Here is an 18186-nt window from a genome sequence, read left to right on the forward strand (position 1 = left end):
AAAGCATTCCTCACACCAATCAGCTTCACTGAAAGCAAATGAGTAATAGTGACATGTAGAAGAAAACAGTACTTGTTAAAAGTACAAAATGATAGATTGCTCTTTGTTAAAACCTAAGAAAACAAACACACACAGGATCACCCACAATCCTTTCACCCGGAGAAAAAGCACTGTTGTCACCTTGGCATGCCCTGCTGAGACATTTTCCTGTGCATCTAAACATTTTGGGTTTGTTGGTTTACTGAATTATACTGCAGATTCTACTTGGGACTTAGTCTGTTTAACTTTTTCTATCTTGTCAAAAAAGATTTCCCCACAAAACATTCCATTGTGATATGAAGATCTTTACAGCTAATCTCAGCATATCTCTATTTCCCTAGGATATAGTCTCAGAAGTGGAATTATTTGTTCAAAAGGTATGGTTATTTAAAAGTATGTTGTTAGCTTTTAATTCAGGTTGACAAACTGCCTTCTAAGAAGGCTGTGGCAATCAACGCTTCTAAAATCGATATGTGAGTCCTTCCCTAAATGCCTCTGACAACTTTTGGATTGGTTCTACAGTGAGCCTCGATGCCTGCCCAAGCGCTCCCACGACTCTGACAGGGCCCCGTCCCCTCCACCTCGATCTGTCCGGCCAGCACTGTGTTCTCTGCAGAAGCAATGTGGTGGGGAGGGGTGTGTTTGAACGCCCTACCCGCTCATGTAGAACAGCTAATCTGGCTTGACTGGGGAAGTTGTAAATAGAATTGTTAGGGCTGGATTCAGCTGTCACAGCTATGCCCTGAATTTCAAAAGTGGGTGGTAATTTCCATAAATATGCCACTTCAAATACATGTACTCAAGCATCTCACCCTCCCAAAGAGAGGAAACATAACTGCGGGCGATTTAATACCCAAGCAACGTGGGACAAAGTACACACACAAAAATGAGAGGCCTCGAAAATCCCCAAACACTTTACGAAGGTTGGGAAAAGGCTTTTTCTATGGATGAGAGGCATTTATAACAAATGAATGAATCTAGAAGGCCTTTCCTGAATAGCCGCCATCAATTCAAATGTTCTACTGCAAGCCATCAATTGCGAGGGCTCTGGCCTTTTATTAAAGCTGGGGTGATTTCACCTGCAAAACTCTGAACTTTCCCATATCTGTACAAGGGATGTTCATATCTTCAATCGTTAACTTTTGCTGAGTGACTATAACATGCCAAGCATCGTGTTACATGCCATGGACAGAGCACGGTGTATAATCCCTTAGCCCTGACAAGTTTGGCCTAATAGAGACTAAACCAATGATTACAATACAACAGTAGTTCCCAAACTTGGCTATTATTAGAACCACCAGGAAGTTTTCACACAGGTTCTATCCCAGACCTATTATGCCAGAATGTCTGGGAGTGGAAGGCAGGCATGAGCATGTTTTGGAAAAAAGAATAAAAATTCCCAGATGAATCCAAATTGCAGCAGTTCGGGAACTGCTGGTATTACAATAACAAAGAAGGTTTCAAGCTTTATGCATCCCAAGAGAAACCAAGGGAGGCTTCCCAGAGGAGATGGCCAGGCTGTTTTGAAGGATAGATTGATTCTTTCTGTCATGGTTTAAATTTAAATCCTATAAATGCCATAAGGGGTCCCCACCCAAATCTGAACATTTTGAAAAGTCTTCTATATGACAAGAAATAATCATCTTCTGAAAAAAGTTCCCATTGATAGTAAAGAATTATACATTTCATTTACACCTATACTCAAATATCACCCTCAAAGTTGGTCATCTGTGGTCCTCTATTTCCTCGGTGTGGCCTGTAACACTGAGAACAATGCAAAGCTAAAAGAAAAGAAAAAGTCTCCGTGGTCTGGTCAGACTGCCCAAGCTGATCTTCAACAAACATGCCACAACTGGTTCCAGGATGAAAGCCAGGATATGGCATCAGTATAAAAGCAGATCCCTACTTAAGGCAACCTCTGGCCTTTCTGATAAGGTAGCGAAATACTTTGGCAAACTTTATTAGTGCTCCCCTTCCCCTTTCATTCCCCAGCTCTGCCCACCCCCACCAACCACCAGGAAAGACGGTGGGAAACGGGAAACGAGGGAGGCCGTGGCCTACTAGCTCCCCTTTCACCGGTCACTTCGGTATTTAAGGTAGCTACAGAGTGCTTGGCCATTGATCTGTTCACTGTCATCCTGCTTAAATCAATAATCTATTAGTCCCTTTAAATTAGAGTTAGATTCATCAAAGGCCCTTGAGAGGCCTCAAACATTTTGTTCCTTATTCCGAGCAAGCACAATAAGTCTATGGAATGATAAAATTTTTGCTGGAAAACTCTGCAGGCTCAGCAGACAATGCGTCCTGTATTAGCTCATTCAGCGATCTCAGGCAGGCCCAAAAAGCAGTTTTTAGACTTCCCAGGGGGAAAAAGGCTTGTGTCATTCAATCAAACCACTGTACTCCAGCCTTCCTGATGTGATTTCGGTTTGGGGAAGCAGCCTTTGAGGAGTAATTAGGATCTGCTTTTTGCCTCCTGCTTTTATTTATTTCCTTGCTTACTTACTGTCTTATTCAGTGCTCTTTGGTGATTGCACCGCTGACAAGCAGCAGCCTCCAACGTGGCATCTAAACTGCTCACCAGATGGGCTGCTTTGCTTCGTCAGGGAATGGCCAAGACAGAGAAACTTCTGCTACTGGGGTAAGATGGATGCTTGGCTCCATGGGTCCCTGCCCAGAGCAGAGTCAGCACCAGAGGTGCTGAGGGGGCTTCTCTGGGCTGCACACTGGCAAGAGGAGACAGCAAGCTGCACAGCCCTGCGTGAACAGACACCGGCTTCCAGCCCGTATTTTAAACCCCTTCGTCCCTGCAACCTAGACATACCTGCCACTAAGGAAAGCAAAGCTAGAATCAGTTTCTGGTATAGAAATTCATTACAGGTCTTGTTTGCATCTAAATCGGTGCTCCCCAAAGTGTGGTCCAGACCAGCAACCAGCAACAGAATTCCTGGGGGTAGGGCAACAGGCATGTGCCGTAACATAGTCATTTCCATTCTATTCTATCTAGGGCAAAGGACCATTTCTTAGCATTCCACTGTAAAGCTATCAGGAGTTGATAAAATTCAATAAGGACAAATCCCTAGAAAAGTATTTATAAGTAAAATGGATCTCTAGAAAAAAAAAGGTTAAGAAAAAGGTATCCAAAACATAAGCTCCAACTTCGAAAAAGTGTTAGTGGACATAAGCTTACTCTGTGCAATTGCTGTAAAAGTTTTTAAACACTCCTTCTCAATCTCTGCACTTGCAGACTGGCCACCAGCAGTTTCGGGAAGGGCTCTGGTCCACAGATGGCATTGTGAGACGTACTGCCCCAAAGGACTTCTAAATCGGAGGTTCTTTGCAGGCAAAACAAAAAACTAAACAAAATCTCCATCAACCGAGATGCTGCAAAATAGAATGCCAGCACACGCAGGGCCACAGCTTTCTTAACACGGCCACAATTCTGGGGGTTAATGCATTCCCAAAATTCAAAAGAAAAACCAATTTAACGTTGTTGCCAGTTAAGAGGACTTGGCACTTACACACTTCACTCACCTGAGAAAACACAGGATAAATGTCCTTGTTGTTACAACACACCTGAGTGTCATTTAAACACACAGAAAGTCTCCAACAATAGCTCCCTTCACAATTCCTAACATGCTTGGCATTTTTCTGAAGGTTAGATTAAGTAGCAGATACCATTTTTAAGAGAGAGCTCAGTATACAATTTTTTTTCTTTGTGAGAACTAATTTACTGCCTGCTAAACCATGTTGACAGATTTCAGGATTTTATGTTGGGCCTGATTAGAGGCAGGCATCTTGCATTATGAAAGCCCTGTCTTTTTACTAGAACCTTCCATGATTAAGACAATATTTTAATACACTCTCTGGGCAGCTGAGCCTTAAAAGAAAAAAAAGGAGTTGTAAAGCAAAAGGCATTTCCTGCATGTCCCCCAGGGAATTTTGAGCCCAGAGCTCCAGACCCGGTGGGAGGGAGTAATTTCAGCTAATTAAGGGAGAATAGCAAAGTGTTGCATTTGGTCAAAACATTCAGTTGGGCTTCATTTTTGTTGGCACCAAAGAGAGCTGGTCTGGATTTTTTCCCTCTTTTTCTGTGGATCCACTGCAGGACTGCAAGGCCCATAGCTCACATACATTAGGGAGAAAGTCAAAGGAAACACCAAAGTTCAACTAAAGTACAAGTAATTAGAACCAGATTCTCCTCTGCGTGCGTGTGCGCATGCGTGTGTGAGCGCACTTATGGACCTTTTATTAAAATATAATTTACATGCCTCCAAACGTTAGAGTGGGGGCAAAGGAACTCCATACTGTCGCTCATTTAATTTTCCTGTCGCCTCTTCGTGAGGGGGTCTGCTTTTAATCAACTTTCTGGAGAAGCAGTTTGTCTCCACACACGTGGGTTTTGCAAATCTGTGAATCGCATTCTGAAATTAGGTAATTGTCAAACAAGAAAAACTCTGCTTTAAAATGGACTTTGCCGCACACTGCTGCTGGCTTTGTTATTATTAAGCAGCTCTGAGATTAGCCCCGGGTTTGGGGCAGGCAAGGGAAGGAGGGGGTGTTGGGAGAAGGAAAACATCATTGTGGGGCTTTGGCAGTCCTGACTCCGTAACCTGCCCGTGACCCTGACGGAGTGTGTGTTTGCCCGGGTCACCGGGATCCTGGCGGAGGGCTGGAGCTGGGTTATGAGAATCCCTGCTATTCTGACCACACATGCAACAGGTGCGGAACACAGGCAGGGGACAAAAGTGGGGCCAGGGGGGAGACTTTGATTTTTGACTCCTTAAAGAAAGCCTTGCTTTGCAAAAGGTGGCCCAGGGTGGGCAGCAATACCATCACCTGGCAACTTGTTAAAATTAGGCTTTTAACTCCACCCGGAAATGTCTGCCAATCAAAATTGCCATTTCTTAAAGATTATTTATTTATTTACTTACTTATTTACTTATTATTTATTTTTAATGTCGTTTTAGAGAGGGGAAATGAGGGAGAAAGGGAGGGAGAGATATATCAATGTGTGGTTGTCTCTCTCGCGCCCCCTACTGGGGACCTGGCCCACAACCCAGGCGTGAGCTTTAGACTGGGAATGGAACCAGCCACCACCCTTTGGTTCGCAGGCCGCCACTCAGTCCATTGAGCCACACCAGCCAGGGCTGATATAGGCATTTTAAGAAAATCCCATCAATCTCTCTGCACACGAACAACGTTTGAGACGCCCTGACTTAAAAATGGCTTGTTATTGTCCTCACCTCCCCAGAACCCCAAACACTATGCTGAGTCAATTTGGCATGGGAACTCAGTGAGCTTCCCTTTTGCACAGGTCCTCACTAAATGCCCCACCTTGTTAAGTACTTAATATATTAAGATCTTCAAGCTGGGTGTGTGTTTATGCTCACCAGAAACCAGAAGCCTTCGTTCTCTCCCACGGAATTTTGGCAGTAGATTTCAGTTGGCAGTGGGTTCAAAGTTGTACCGGAAAAGCCCGAGCTAATAGTATCTACTATTTGCTGAGCCTTTACTGTGTGCCTGGGGCTGTGCTTAGTGCTTCTAATATGCATTAACTCATTTACCACCCCCAAAATCACCGGGACGGGAGGTACCAGGAACTCTGCACCTTAGAATTAGGACATTTAAAAAGACACCACCCCTCTCCGCCTTCACAGAAGAGATTTAAATGGTTTGCTATAAACTACTATTGTTTCATGAAAGCCCACAGCTCTAACTGCTCCTTTCCCATCTCTCTCATTTATTTCCTTTGCTAGAAACATCACTGGGTATGGTCTTATTTACTCAAACTTGAGAACGGCAGAGCTGTGTCCCTCCCCTTCTTTTAATTCCCAGTTGTAATTTCCCAAACGCCAATATGATCCCAGACATGGCTGAATTTAACAAGATAGTTTGGCCCTTTAAAAGAGAGAGAGAGAGAGAGAGAGTGAGGCTCAGTATCCACTAATCACTGTAGTGTAGCTACACCGGCCTGGGCTCCCAGCCAGCAGCAGAAATTATATCTGGGACTGACTTTTACCATGGGAAGTGCTGTCATATTTTCATAAGGGACCATGACACGTTCAACACCTACATTTCATTTTTATAATGTGCTTTCTTGCTTCAAGGAATATAGTCGAAAATTATCTCATAGGTTGTTTTGGGTGACGTTTTAACAGACGACGCTTTATATCAGTATTTTCTAGGGCATACTAAGATAGCTTATGACAAGGTTCAAATAAATTCTCCCTTAAAATCACTTAACAGGCAGACCCGTCTAAGTACTTATTAATGATCTGAACTGAGAGGCATCAGGAGTGGAACTGTATTAACTGAACAAATGCCGGAACGGGCCTCGGGAATCACACGCGCATGGAGCTAATTGCATCGCCACATCAAGGTCCCCTGAAGAGTTTATCTCAACACCAAACGGTTCAGCTCCGTATTCTACTTCCAATCAGGATTCCCATCATTCCTAAAAAGCAATTATTGCACCAAGAAATGACATTCTATTATCTGCTCAAATTTCCTGCACACAAAGTAGATGAAAATAAGAACATTAAAATATATATTGTTTCAGATACACAGTTCTTGGCTTCTTTACTGTAAACATATTTTTAAACCATGTTGGTGCCAGCCTTATAGAAAAGTAATGGGGGGGATATTACTTTTCTATAAGGCTGACACCTCATATGTTTTGTCACATGAGGTCTAAGAAAGTTCAAGTACAATTACACCAGAATTTAGCCAAACCCCTGTTAACCAAGTAAGGCTCTGCTTCCTCCCTCATGTTTGCTGCAAAGAATCTTTCTGGTTTCATTTTGGTTTTTACAGGTATACACTCATATCAGTGGTCTCGAAATAACTTTGGAACCAATTTAATCCTCACTGTGTGGGTTTTCTTGGTTCCAGAAAAGAACTAAAACGCCATGAACCTGCAGAAAATTGTGTGTAGGAAGTGATGGGAAGGGCACAGGTTTTGCTGCCAGATGGATGTGAACTTGAATCCCTCTTCTGCTGCTTTTCTTTACTTCTCTGAGCCCTGGCATCTTTCTCCTGACAACGCAGACACTCCTAAAATTCCTGTTGGCGAGCCGGTGAAAGGTAGGCAATATTTGCAACTTGCCTGGCACACAGTAAGTGCTCAATCAGTGATCGCCAATGCGGACTCGACTCCTCTCTCCACACACATTATCTTTAATCTAGGGCAGCGGTTCCTAACTGACACAGATTTTGCCCCCACAAGAGACATTTTGCAGTGTGTGGGCACATTTTGGCTGTCATAATGGTGGCCCCCACTGCCTTTCAGTGGGTAGAAGCCAGGGATGTCACTATACACCCCACAACGCGCAGGAGAGCGCCCCCCTCTCCAAACACCACCATCACACAACAAGAAAGAATTATTGGGCTCCAATGATAAACAGTGCTGAGTCTGAAAAGCCCTGATCTAGAGGTAAGGATGCTACTTGTGTGGAGACTTTAGGACAAAGCAGCGGGACAGCAAACAATAATTTCCTGCAGCTCTGGAGAGGTGGGAACTGCGCAGGCCTGGAAGGCAGAAGGCATTCGCTCAGCTCCTAACTCGGCCTCCAAGCAGTCACTTCGCCTTCCTGAGCCTCAGCTCCCTAATCTCACAAGCAGAGATGACAAGTATGCTTACCACACGGCAGGATTTACACTCGGTAAACGACCAAACTGTACAAACACATAATAATAACACCTAACACTTCATTATTAGAGTGTTTGGAAAGGTGGGTACACCATATCTTAATCTGACTAATATTAGCTCAGAAGAAGGGAGAAACAGCTCTAGAGCCTAGCTGAATAACAACTTACCATACTGATAACTAACAGTCATGGAGCACGTATTCAATACTATGGGCTAGCCTACACAGGGGGGCTAGGTGGCTTGCTGAAGGCCATACAGACAGGATTTTTGAGCAGGAATTTGAAGGCAAATGGTGTGGGGTTCAAGAGAATGGGTGTGACTCTGGTGTGGAGAGAAGACAATGCCATTCTCTCTTGTGACCACACAGGACTTCTTTGGCAAGAGGTGGGTGAAACCCCTGGCCGCAAGTTTGAGAACATATACACTGTGTCTAAATCAAACGGACACATGGCTACCCAAAGACAATGACCAAAAGTAAACTGGAAAACTGAAAAGGGAGCTAAGGGGACAGAAATAAAGCCCTTTTTTTCTTTCCAGTCAGAGCAGTAAAGTAGGAAAGTCCCCCAGAGGCAAACACAGGAATTAGAAGACACACACACACACACACACACGCACACACGCACACACACACCCCTCTAACCCCTCCTGCATCTTCCCTGCTGAGAAACCAGCCCCCAGCAGGCAGAATGGCAGCAGCTAAGACCAAGGTTCTCAAGGCCCTTGGCGGTGGTCCAAGGGCGTGTGACTACGCGCTGCGAGGAGCAGTAACTCGGGCCAAATGTGGTCAGCAGTACTGCCAGCTTCGGGCTCCGCTGTGGGGTGGGGGACTCTGGACACCCCCCCGCCCCCGCTAGCCTGGTCCTCCTTCTCTCCCAGGGGGCCACATGCACTCCTTTAACCAAAGCTCATGGGGCACAAGAAGGAAACCAGCATGGAGGACAGTCCCTGTCCACAGGTTTGGAATGCCCCGAATAAAGGAGCTGAATCACTCTCTTCCCTGAGGTCCAGGGTGTGTGGGAGGGGAGACTGGAAGCAGAAAGAGAGTGAGCATCCTTACCAAACCCTCTGGTTGACTAATAGGAAGATTTCGTTAGCGCTGCTGTTGAGCAGAACACATCAGTTCACAAGTATACACTTGGGGACACTTTATTCTAAAAGATTATTAAGTTTCTATGTGGAGTTGTTCAGATTAGAGAAACACTACAACGTTGATTTTTTTCTCTTGTAACAGTGATTCCTCAGTACTTCTGGATGTGAGAAGGATGAGAATCTCAAGGTGCTTTACTTTTAGTTCTTAAAAAAATTGCTAAGGAAAACTGAAGAAAAAAAAAGTGTTCAAAGAAATGTTCACCCATCTCCCAACTATGAGCAGGACCAAGGCCCAAGTCTTTGAGGATCTTCTTTCCTTCAGAGAACTTTCCACCTTTGTAACACGTTGCGGTGCGAAGTGTGGACTCTGGAGGCGTCCTGCCTGGGTTCGATCCTAACTCTTACTTACTAACTGTGTGACTTTGGGCAAGTTACTTAACCTCTCCAATCCTTAAGTTCTCCTTCTATAAAATGACAGCATATCCCTCTTTAGATGGTTGTGAGCATTAAATAATAAAGCACGGGAAAGCCCTGGACATGATGCCTGTTACACAGCAGTGTTACATGGAGTACGCAATCACTGTTCCTGTATCAAGGACCAGGCTCATGTTGATGTATTTCAATGTTACTCACCTCCTCATCTTTCTCCTACCCATCAGCCGCATGTCTTGATTTCCTGAACTTCACTTTCATTTCCCTATCAAAATAGTTGGCCCTCCTGATGTACCTAAGAGATTCTGTACAAGGTAATGTGAATAAAACAAGTTGAGTAATCTTTGCCTCATTACACTGTGTCTTAATTCTCCCTTCCCAGTCTCTCAGGCAGTAATCTAAAATATTGCAACAACCATCTCCTCATGGTTTTCCTGGCCCATCCCCAACCCACACGCCTAGAAGCCTCAGAAACAGCTTCTTTAAACAACCCCTTACAGCATGGATTTGTCACTGCACGGCCTACCATAGCTGCTCTAACCCCGAGTGGCAGACCTTGGGAGGGACCAAATGGGGAGGCTGCCAGCACAGGGCAGGGACTACCAACAACATCCAGCTACTGATAAATATTTACTGAGCACCTGGCAGGTTCAGACACCATGCTAAATGCTGGGTTACAGGGAAGTTAGAAGACACTGTTCTTGGCCCACGCACATGGACAACTAAAAATACCACATGGTGAAAATGGCCCCAGGCTGGAGGAAGGACCGGATGGGTGCCCGAGGCTGCCATGACCTGGCATACTACTCGCACACACAGAGGCCTTGCCTTAAATACCCAGTGCCTGGAAAAGTGCTGGTACACAGTGTGACTGCAAAGGATGTTGGTTGAGAAAAATTCATAAGCAAAAAGAAGGAAATCTGGATAGACAGCCTTACTTGCCCCATCAACGGAATGATGACGATTTCAGCCAATTCGGCAGCATCTGCCAACAGCACACACTACACGGCAGCGGGTGGTTTGAGGTGGGTTTTCACTCACATTACCCCACTTGCTCCCTCATGACAAAGTGTGAAGAAGAGGGGGATTATTATCATTCTCAGCTTTTAAGGCTTCATTATCTCAGGAGCAAATGGAAGCTCAGAGACATTAAACGACTTGGCTAAGGTCACATGGTTAGAAAATGGCTTGATCCAGAACCAGCCTCCTGAATCCACACACAGATTATTATAAACAAGAAACAAAGCACTCATTTATATTCCAAGCTGTCCTATTAATTTTTCATGTCTTGTTTTCTTGTCTTGTTTTTTTTTTTTTAAAGATTTTATTTATTTATTTTTAGAGAGGGAAGGGAGGGAGAAAGAGAGAGAGAGAGAGAAACATCAATGTGCAGTTGCTGGGGGCCGTGGCCTGCAACCCAGGTATGTGGCCTAACTGGGAATCGAACCTGCGACACTTTGGTTCGCAGCCCATGCTCAATCCACTGAGCTACGCCAGCCAGGGCTTCTTGTCTTGTTTTAAGACAAGCTTGGCAAACATTTTGTATAAAAGGACAGCTTGCAAGTATGAGATCTGTCCGGAAAAAGTCCAGCCGCTGTTAACATAACGAGAACTGTTTGCACAACATGGATGTAACCTGACAGCCAAGGAGAGTGGACTGGAATGCACACGTGTGAACAGTGACAACTCCACTGTACTAATCAGTGGGGGTGGTGGACACCGTTGAGTGAGCATGCATACTGTGTGGCTGACGCATTCAAAATGACTGAGTGAGCAGAGCAATGAATCTACATCAAATTTTGGGTTAAGCATGAACATTCCTCCATGGAAACTATTCAGATGATTCAGAAGTCTGCAACTGTGGGCAACTGGTGATTGGCAGCTTCATCACAACACACCCACTCATGCGTCATGCCTCATGAAAAGTTTTTGGCAAAATATCAATTTACCCAGGTGACTCAGCACCCCCTACAGCCCAGATGTGGTGCCCTGTGACTTCTAGCTTTTCCCAAAACTAACATCACCTTTGAAAGGGAAAAGATTTCACACCATCGATGAGATTCAGAAAAATACAACGGGACGGCTGATGGCGATCGGGAGAACTGTGTGAGGCTCCAAGGTGCCTACTTTGAAGGGAACTGAGGCACATTTGACCTGTGTACAACGTTTCTTGTGTCTTGTTCAATAAATGTGTCTATTTTTCATAGTACATTATGGCTGGATGCCTTCTGGACAGACCTGTACTTCAGGCTTTGGGAGGTACATAGTTGGTCTCTGTCACAGTCACTTGGGTCTGCCATTGTTTGGGGAAAGCAATTACAGACAAGATGTCAATGAACAGGTGTGGCATGTTCCAATAAAATTTTATTTACAAAAACAGGCTATAGGCTAGGTTTGGCTCCGTTTTCAGACCTCTGCTTTATGATGAAGGATATTAAAACTATTTCTTCATATAGTAACCGCACATGCTAATATAAAATCCATGCTTTTCTTTTTGCTTCCAAGGTAAAGACAGAATATGACAGCCATATGTCACAGAGATGAGGGAATACTTTAAGGATGCTATCACTATAGTGTATATAATATTTATATACACCATAAATGTGCAAGGTCTGCACCTTTCCTTCAAAACTAACCTCATGTATACATTTTTATTAGTTAGGGAGGTCAATATGTCTATCATAAGTACATTTTAAAATTCCTCCCTACATATTCTGTCTATTGGGATTATTTATCTCGCCTTGTTCCCTGGCCTCGAGCCAGGCAGAATGTGGGGGTTTTAATACCTTTAATACATTACATGGGTTTTTTAGAGCTCCATAAGACAAAATAAAATGCGCTCTCATGGTCATACATGCAGTAAACCTGATATGCCACTTAATATTTCACATCCTATTTTATATTTCAGTCGTGATGGTTTCCAGCTTTCAAGGTGCAGAACGACACAGGCTCACCCATGTTTTTGCTCCATTTTTTTGTAGTGTGTTTAGAGAACTCCTGAGAATTCATAAACAATCAATCTTGCTGTGGCTTTGAGGTGTGATTACTGTTGCTCCCCAATATTCCGAAGAAGTCCTGAAGTAACTGCCCACTGACATGTGCCACCCACTTGGCAACTGGAACTGGCCACGTTTGTTTTTATTAGGCCATGTCACCTTGTTTCTGCAGCTAGTTGGTGTGGTAGCCGGTCTCCGAGGACGGCCTACTTGCTGAGCCACACCACGGTGCAGGCCTTTACCCTGGAATCGAAGCCGCTACTATGATTTTCTTCTGATCAATGGAATGTGGCGAGGGGAATGCTGTGTTACACACGAGGTTAGATGCTGAGGAGCCCTATGGCTCCCATCTGGGTTTCTCTTAATGCTTATTCGGGGGAAGTCACGTAAAGAGCCCAGGAACCACCATGCTGGGAGGAAGCCCGCATCACAAGAGGAGGCTATATGGAGACACATATGCAGGCCGCCTCCAGCTGTTCCATCCGTCTCAGCGGAGGAACCAGGCATGTGAATGGAGAAGCCACCTGGAACATCCAGCCTAGGCAAGTCCTCAGATGCGTCCAGCCCCAGCACCCTCTGACTGTGGTGGCCTTATGAAAGACCCCAAGTGAGACAGAACCGTGAAAGTTTTAAGCCCCTAAGTACTGGGGTGGTCTGTTATGTAGCAACAGACAGTGCAATTAATTCTATAGTTATTCTTAACTGAGGATTATTTATTGTGGAGCCATGAAAAACCTGTGGTCAGGGCCCACCTCAGCTCTTCCGGAATCTGGTAGATAGGAGCAATTTGACATCATACGCACGCATGGTCCAAGCTTTACGTGCATTCCTGTGAGTTACAAGAGCAGTAGAATCATTCCGCCTGAAAACCAAGAATTAAGACATTCTGGATTTTAAAAAAAGAGTATGTTAATTGCTTGGCTATGAATTCAAAGACTGTGATGATTAAAATATCATGGAATAAGTCTCTTTAAAAAAAACTATCCACTGTAATGCAGTGGGTCTTTCCCCCCCTCAAACTGCTTATAAAACTCACTCATATCCACCTGAGACCACATGCGAACACCACCTGTCTATCACCTGCACGCGCCCTCTTTTATTTTGAGATGCAGCTGTCTCTTTATAGGGTCATTGTGTTTTAATTTGTTCCTCCAGGGGACAGACTGAATTCATCTCCCCACACTGGACACTGCAATTCAAAATAATAGCAAAAGACCTGCAGATAATGGGCCATAATACGCACTTGATACCCACTAAGGAGGGTTTAGATCACTTGCTCTCAGTTACCTTTCCTGCAACATCTGTTTCACATGAGCCAGTTAAAAGTGCATACATCTGTAAATAATAAGCCTGTGTGTGCACATAATTTAATGAATTAGAACATAAAAAGGAATTGAACAGTAGGGGCACAGCAATTAGAGTAACTGCCCATTTTGTTTAAAAAATGTATTGTTTCCAGCTTTCACTTGGAAACCCTTTTATTATTCTGTGGGTTCTGAGGCTCCCAACCTTCCTCATTGCCCCTCCCCACAAAGAAAACAGGAGTGTACTTTGCAAAGTTGGCAGAGGGAAGGAAACCCACATTATGCGGAGCTGAGTGGGGAACTTCCAACTCACTTCCTCCTCCTCAAGAGATCTGAAGTGGGTACCTGACCGCCTCAGTGCCTGGGAACTCTCATCCATTAAGTGGAGGAAAACCAGTGCTTCCTCTCTGGGCTGCTGTGAGGTTCAAATGACGTACGCCATTTTGCGCACTTAGCAGATAATATGCATTTAATATTAATGATGATGACGGTGGTGATTATTTCATTTTTTAAAATCAATCACAACTTGCAATCGTTCAGGGGGAAAAAAAACACAAAGTCAAAAGTTCATCTTGATTTGGCCCTATTTCTATTTACTTTCTTCACACCATTTCTAGGGATAGACAGAGAAAAGTGGGGGTGGGGGGAGGAGGAGCAGCAATGGTTTAACCGGAGTAGCATTAGAAAAATCTATTCCTAGGATATTGGAGTAAGTGTCAGAGATCAGGGAAATATCCCATTCTTATACTTCCAGGCCAGTTTTCCAGCTAACACATTTATAACAGCTTGTCATAACAGCTAACTTGAACCTCTCAAGTTTTGACAGCTCCCTCAACTTTGCTTGAGGTGTTTTGAGTGAGCCACAAATATACAAATAAATAAAAGCCAACACCTTTTGTGATGTTCTGAATTTCAAGTTTGTTGTCACTGAACCACTTTCAGCATCTTTCTTGAATACCTACTGTGTGCCGGCTGCTGGGTTACAAAGCAGAGCACATGTATATGAGCAGAAGAAGGCACTTTTGGGAAGCAGAGCATGGAATTTTCCAGAACACATACAGAGGCTTTCATGGAGTGTGGCTTGTTCCTCTCTGCCTCCCTGAAGTTTAAGATATTTCGACAAGTTGAGAGTAGCTCAAAAATGTTGGAAGATTCTCTGTGTCCATTCGAAAACCAATCAGGAGTGGAGCGCAGGACTAGAAATTGCAGGCAACCGTGATACAATTGCTACAAAGAATGTGATTAAGTCTGGCCCACTGGAATTAGGTGAAAATCTTGGTGTAGCTGGCCAAATAAGTGTTAGCAAAAGAAGTACCAAGTATTTGCCAGGCCCCAGGAAAAACAGTTCCACCCAGAAGGAAAGCAAGTTAAACAATGACTGAAATCACCACCCCATGGTTTTCTGTTTACATTCTCCTACAGTCTATTTACCAGCTACATAAAGATATAATTAGAGCTCTGTAATAGCAATAGGAAAGAGGAATAAAGGCTAAAGGAAAAGGGAAATAAAGAGAATGAACAAATACTTAAAAATATTAATAACTGACGTATATAGGGCTGCATTCTTCCCATGCACTGGCCAGCTAAATATATTGAAATTAAATAAAATTAAAAATTTAGTTCCCCAGATATATTAGCTATATTTGAAGTGCTTGGTAACCACACATGGCTAACAACTACTATACTGGACACCACAGAATTACAGATCATTTTCATCACTGTGGACAGTTTGGACAGTGCTGATAGTAGTGGTATGTCTAAACATGTCCATGACTCCACCACAGTGAACTGAGCACTGACCAGGTACCAAGTACGACTAGACTAGCCTTGGCAAAGCAGAAGTAAAGGACACACCATCTGACCTCAAAGACCCCCCAGGTTAATGAGGGAACCCAACCAAAAACAAACAAATAAAACACACACACACACACACACACACACAGAGGAGAAACAGGTAGCAACACAAAACAGACCTGTTTACTTTAACGGTAGATATGGTGCGAGTATCCAGGTGTTCCCTAGAGGATTCTTTCAACTTTTCTGCATTTAAAAAGTTTTCCATAATAAAGTATTGGGGTCAAAAATCTCTTACTGAATCATATCAGGCACTTTAAATACACTCTCTTATTTAAGTCTATGATATGCTTGCAAAGTGAGCATGATGGATCCATTTTACACGTGAAAGCACTGTGGCCTCTTGGAGCTCTGGCTCCCGCAGCAGAGGCCGTGCATGTGGGGTGCCCTGCTGCACGTACCCCACCGCACTGCCCCCCACAGCTCGCTACCACGCTGTCCACACTGCAGCGCGTGGCAGCCCCTTGAGGATTCAGATCTACTTCCCTCTAGAACCCACCACCTGACCTTTTGTAACCCACGTCAGTCCGTCCATCTGTCTCTATTTCTTCAAAATGTCTAATTCAACAACTAGCTTTCCAACAAAAAGAACAGGTAGAATATGGCATATAAAAATCCAAAACAATATGCTGCATTTAAACTATATTTGAAATCACAAAAATAAGATCATTATGCAGGGAATCATCATTTTTTAATTGTTTATGCCATCACAGTTGTCCCCGGTTTTTCCTCCCTTCGCCCACCTTCGCCCAGCCTGCCCCCTCCCCTAGTCCGTCCCCATATCATGGTCTGTGACCATGGGTCATGCATAACATCATTATTATTAACGTAAACTTCATTACGTAATAATAGTTTTCTGAGGTGTAGGGCTCTCCAAACAAAACAGATACTTAAAATAGGAAGCAAATACAAAAATAATGGTTCGACTTCATCATCTCTTAGAAAGTCCCCCCCCACCCCATTTGAAGTAACAGAAGACACAACCGTGCTGCTTAGCTAAGAGACACCAGCTAGTAGGGGCCACGAGTGCCCATTTCTACACGAGGGTTACAGGCGAACCAGATTATCGGGAAACACTTTACTTCTCATCTCTCTTTCCTGTGATTCCTCAGTAGGTGCAAAATTAATCCTGACCCCAACTCCTGTGAGCTGCAGAGGGCCAGGCCAGTGCAGACTTCAACGACAAACAGGATTTAAAAAAAAAAACAAACCACAAAGAACAAAAGAGTAAAATAGCTCCAATAGTTTCCTGTATAATTTAAAAGGCTCTGGTTTCTATTAGAGAAATAATGTGATCGGAGGGACTCATGGGAATTATGGCTCTCCTTTTTCCACACCGCCCCCAAACCAAAGCACTCTATGGTCATTCCTGGTATTAGCAAGGCGCAAAAAGTTTTTCAGGAACTCCTCGCTCAGGTGACAGAGATGACAGAGCAAACTGCAGAAGCAGGTGACCCCTCAGGGGGTTACTGCACATGGAGGGTGGAGGGACCTTCCCCGTCCTGAAAACCCAGCTCCACCCCTGGGTGATGTCCCTCACGTTACTCACCTTCTCTGAGCCTCAATTTCCTCTTTTGAAAAATGAGGACAATCATGCTTCCCTCACAGAGCTGTTTGTGAAGATTAACGGATAATAATGCATGTACAGTCATTAGAGTGGAATTGTGTTACGTATTCCACGAGCCAGAAAAGAAACCCAACTAACTAAAATCCCACAACGGTTCTTCAGCGTGGCCTCTATCGTCAGACGGCAGTAATTCGTTACTGTCAGAGGGCACACGCTCCTCTACGATGATTGTTAGGGCGGACTACACAGGGCTGTGCATTTTCCGTCCCTCCCCCATCGGGAGGTAGACCCACGGAACCTGGCCTGGCCCTGTGGCGGCTTAGCAACGGAATACGGTGGCGTGACTGTATGCCTGCTCTGGACCCAGGCTTTCACAGGGAGCACCCGCTTCCTCCCTCTGGAATGCTCCCTCTCGGAATATGGGGGCCGTGTGAGAAGCACATGCCACGTGCAGCGAGGCCAGGGATCAGCCCCAGCTGAGCTCTCTACCAGCGATGTGGACTGGCCGCCGCGGGAGCGAGCCTTCTGGGATGTCCAGCCCAGTTTAGCCCTGGATGACACGGCCTCAGCTGACATCCGGCGGAACAGAAGATCTGTCCAGCTGAGCCCAGTCCAGCCACCGCAACGTGAGACAATGCAATGTTAGGCCCTTCGGCTTTGGGGAAGTTCCTTGCATGGCAAAATGTCACAGAAACAATCGTAAAGAAATCAGTGAGTCTGAAAAACCTAATCTAATCAGACCAACCCCGCAAAGAACATTATTTAACAAACACTCCAGAAGCATTCAGACGAGAGCCTTCAAGGAGCCTGTTTGGAAGGTAGGCACTTATTCTACTGCTCAAGATAAAGTTCAGAACTCTGCTTTGTAAACTACATGTAGAAATTACCTATGAGGCCGACACACAGGAAAGCTTCCAGCCTGCTCCTTGTGACAGAAATGTGCCACCCTCTTGATCCCTCACCTTATGCGTCAGCCGTGGTTCTCAGTGGTTTTAATTTTTATCAAAATGAAACTCAGGTCCACAGTTCTGAGGAGATTCTGTGTTTGTGTCATAAGGGGGCTGCATCACAAGGACTTGCATGCACAAGTTTGTCCCGTACACTGTGAGTCCAGAGAGAGCAGAGGCAGCGCCAGATTCATCCTGCCGTCTCCCCCACCCCCTCTGCCCAGAACATATCAGGGAGCCTGGAACATGGCAGACACCCAAGAGCCCTTTGTTGAATGGAACGCTACAAGATCTAATCCATCAGTGA

At 44.6% G+C, this 18186-nt stretch overlaps 1 protein-coding gene across 4 annotated transcripts in view; it reads right to left on the reverse strand.

Annotated features, from left to right (window-relative positions):
• Nucleotides 1–18186, reverse strand: part of RARB (retinoic acid receptor beta) — a 359212-nt gene that overhangs the window by 133598 nt on the left and 207428 nt on the right. Inside the window, exon 1 of one of the 4 annotated variants that reach the window (XM_028517846.2) lies at nt 5433–5471. The exons of the other annotated variants lie outside the window; for them this stretch is intronic. The gene's annotated coding sequence lies outside the window, so the exon portion shown is untranslated. Of the gene's footprint in view, nt 1–5432; nt 5472–18186 lie in introns of those variants that run through there. 4 annotated transcript variants of the gene reach the window in all.

This window comes from Phyllostomus discolor, chromosome 7 (genome assembly GCF_004126475.2).
Source record: "Phyllostomus discolor isolate MPI-MPIP mPhyDis1 chromosome 7, mPhyDis1.pri.v3, whole genome shotgun sequence".
Lineage (NCBI taxonomy): Eukaryota > Metazoa > Chordata > Mammalia > Chiroptera > Phyllostomidae > Phyllostomus > Phyllostomus discolor.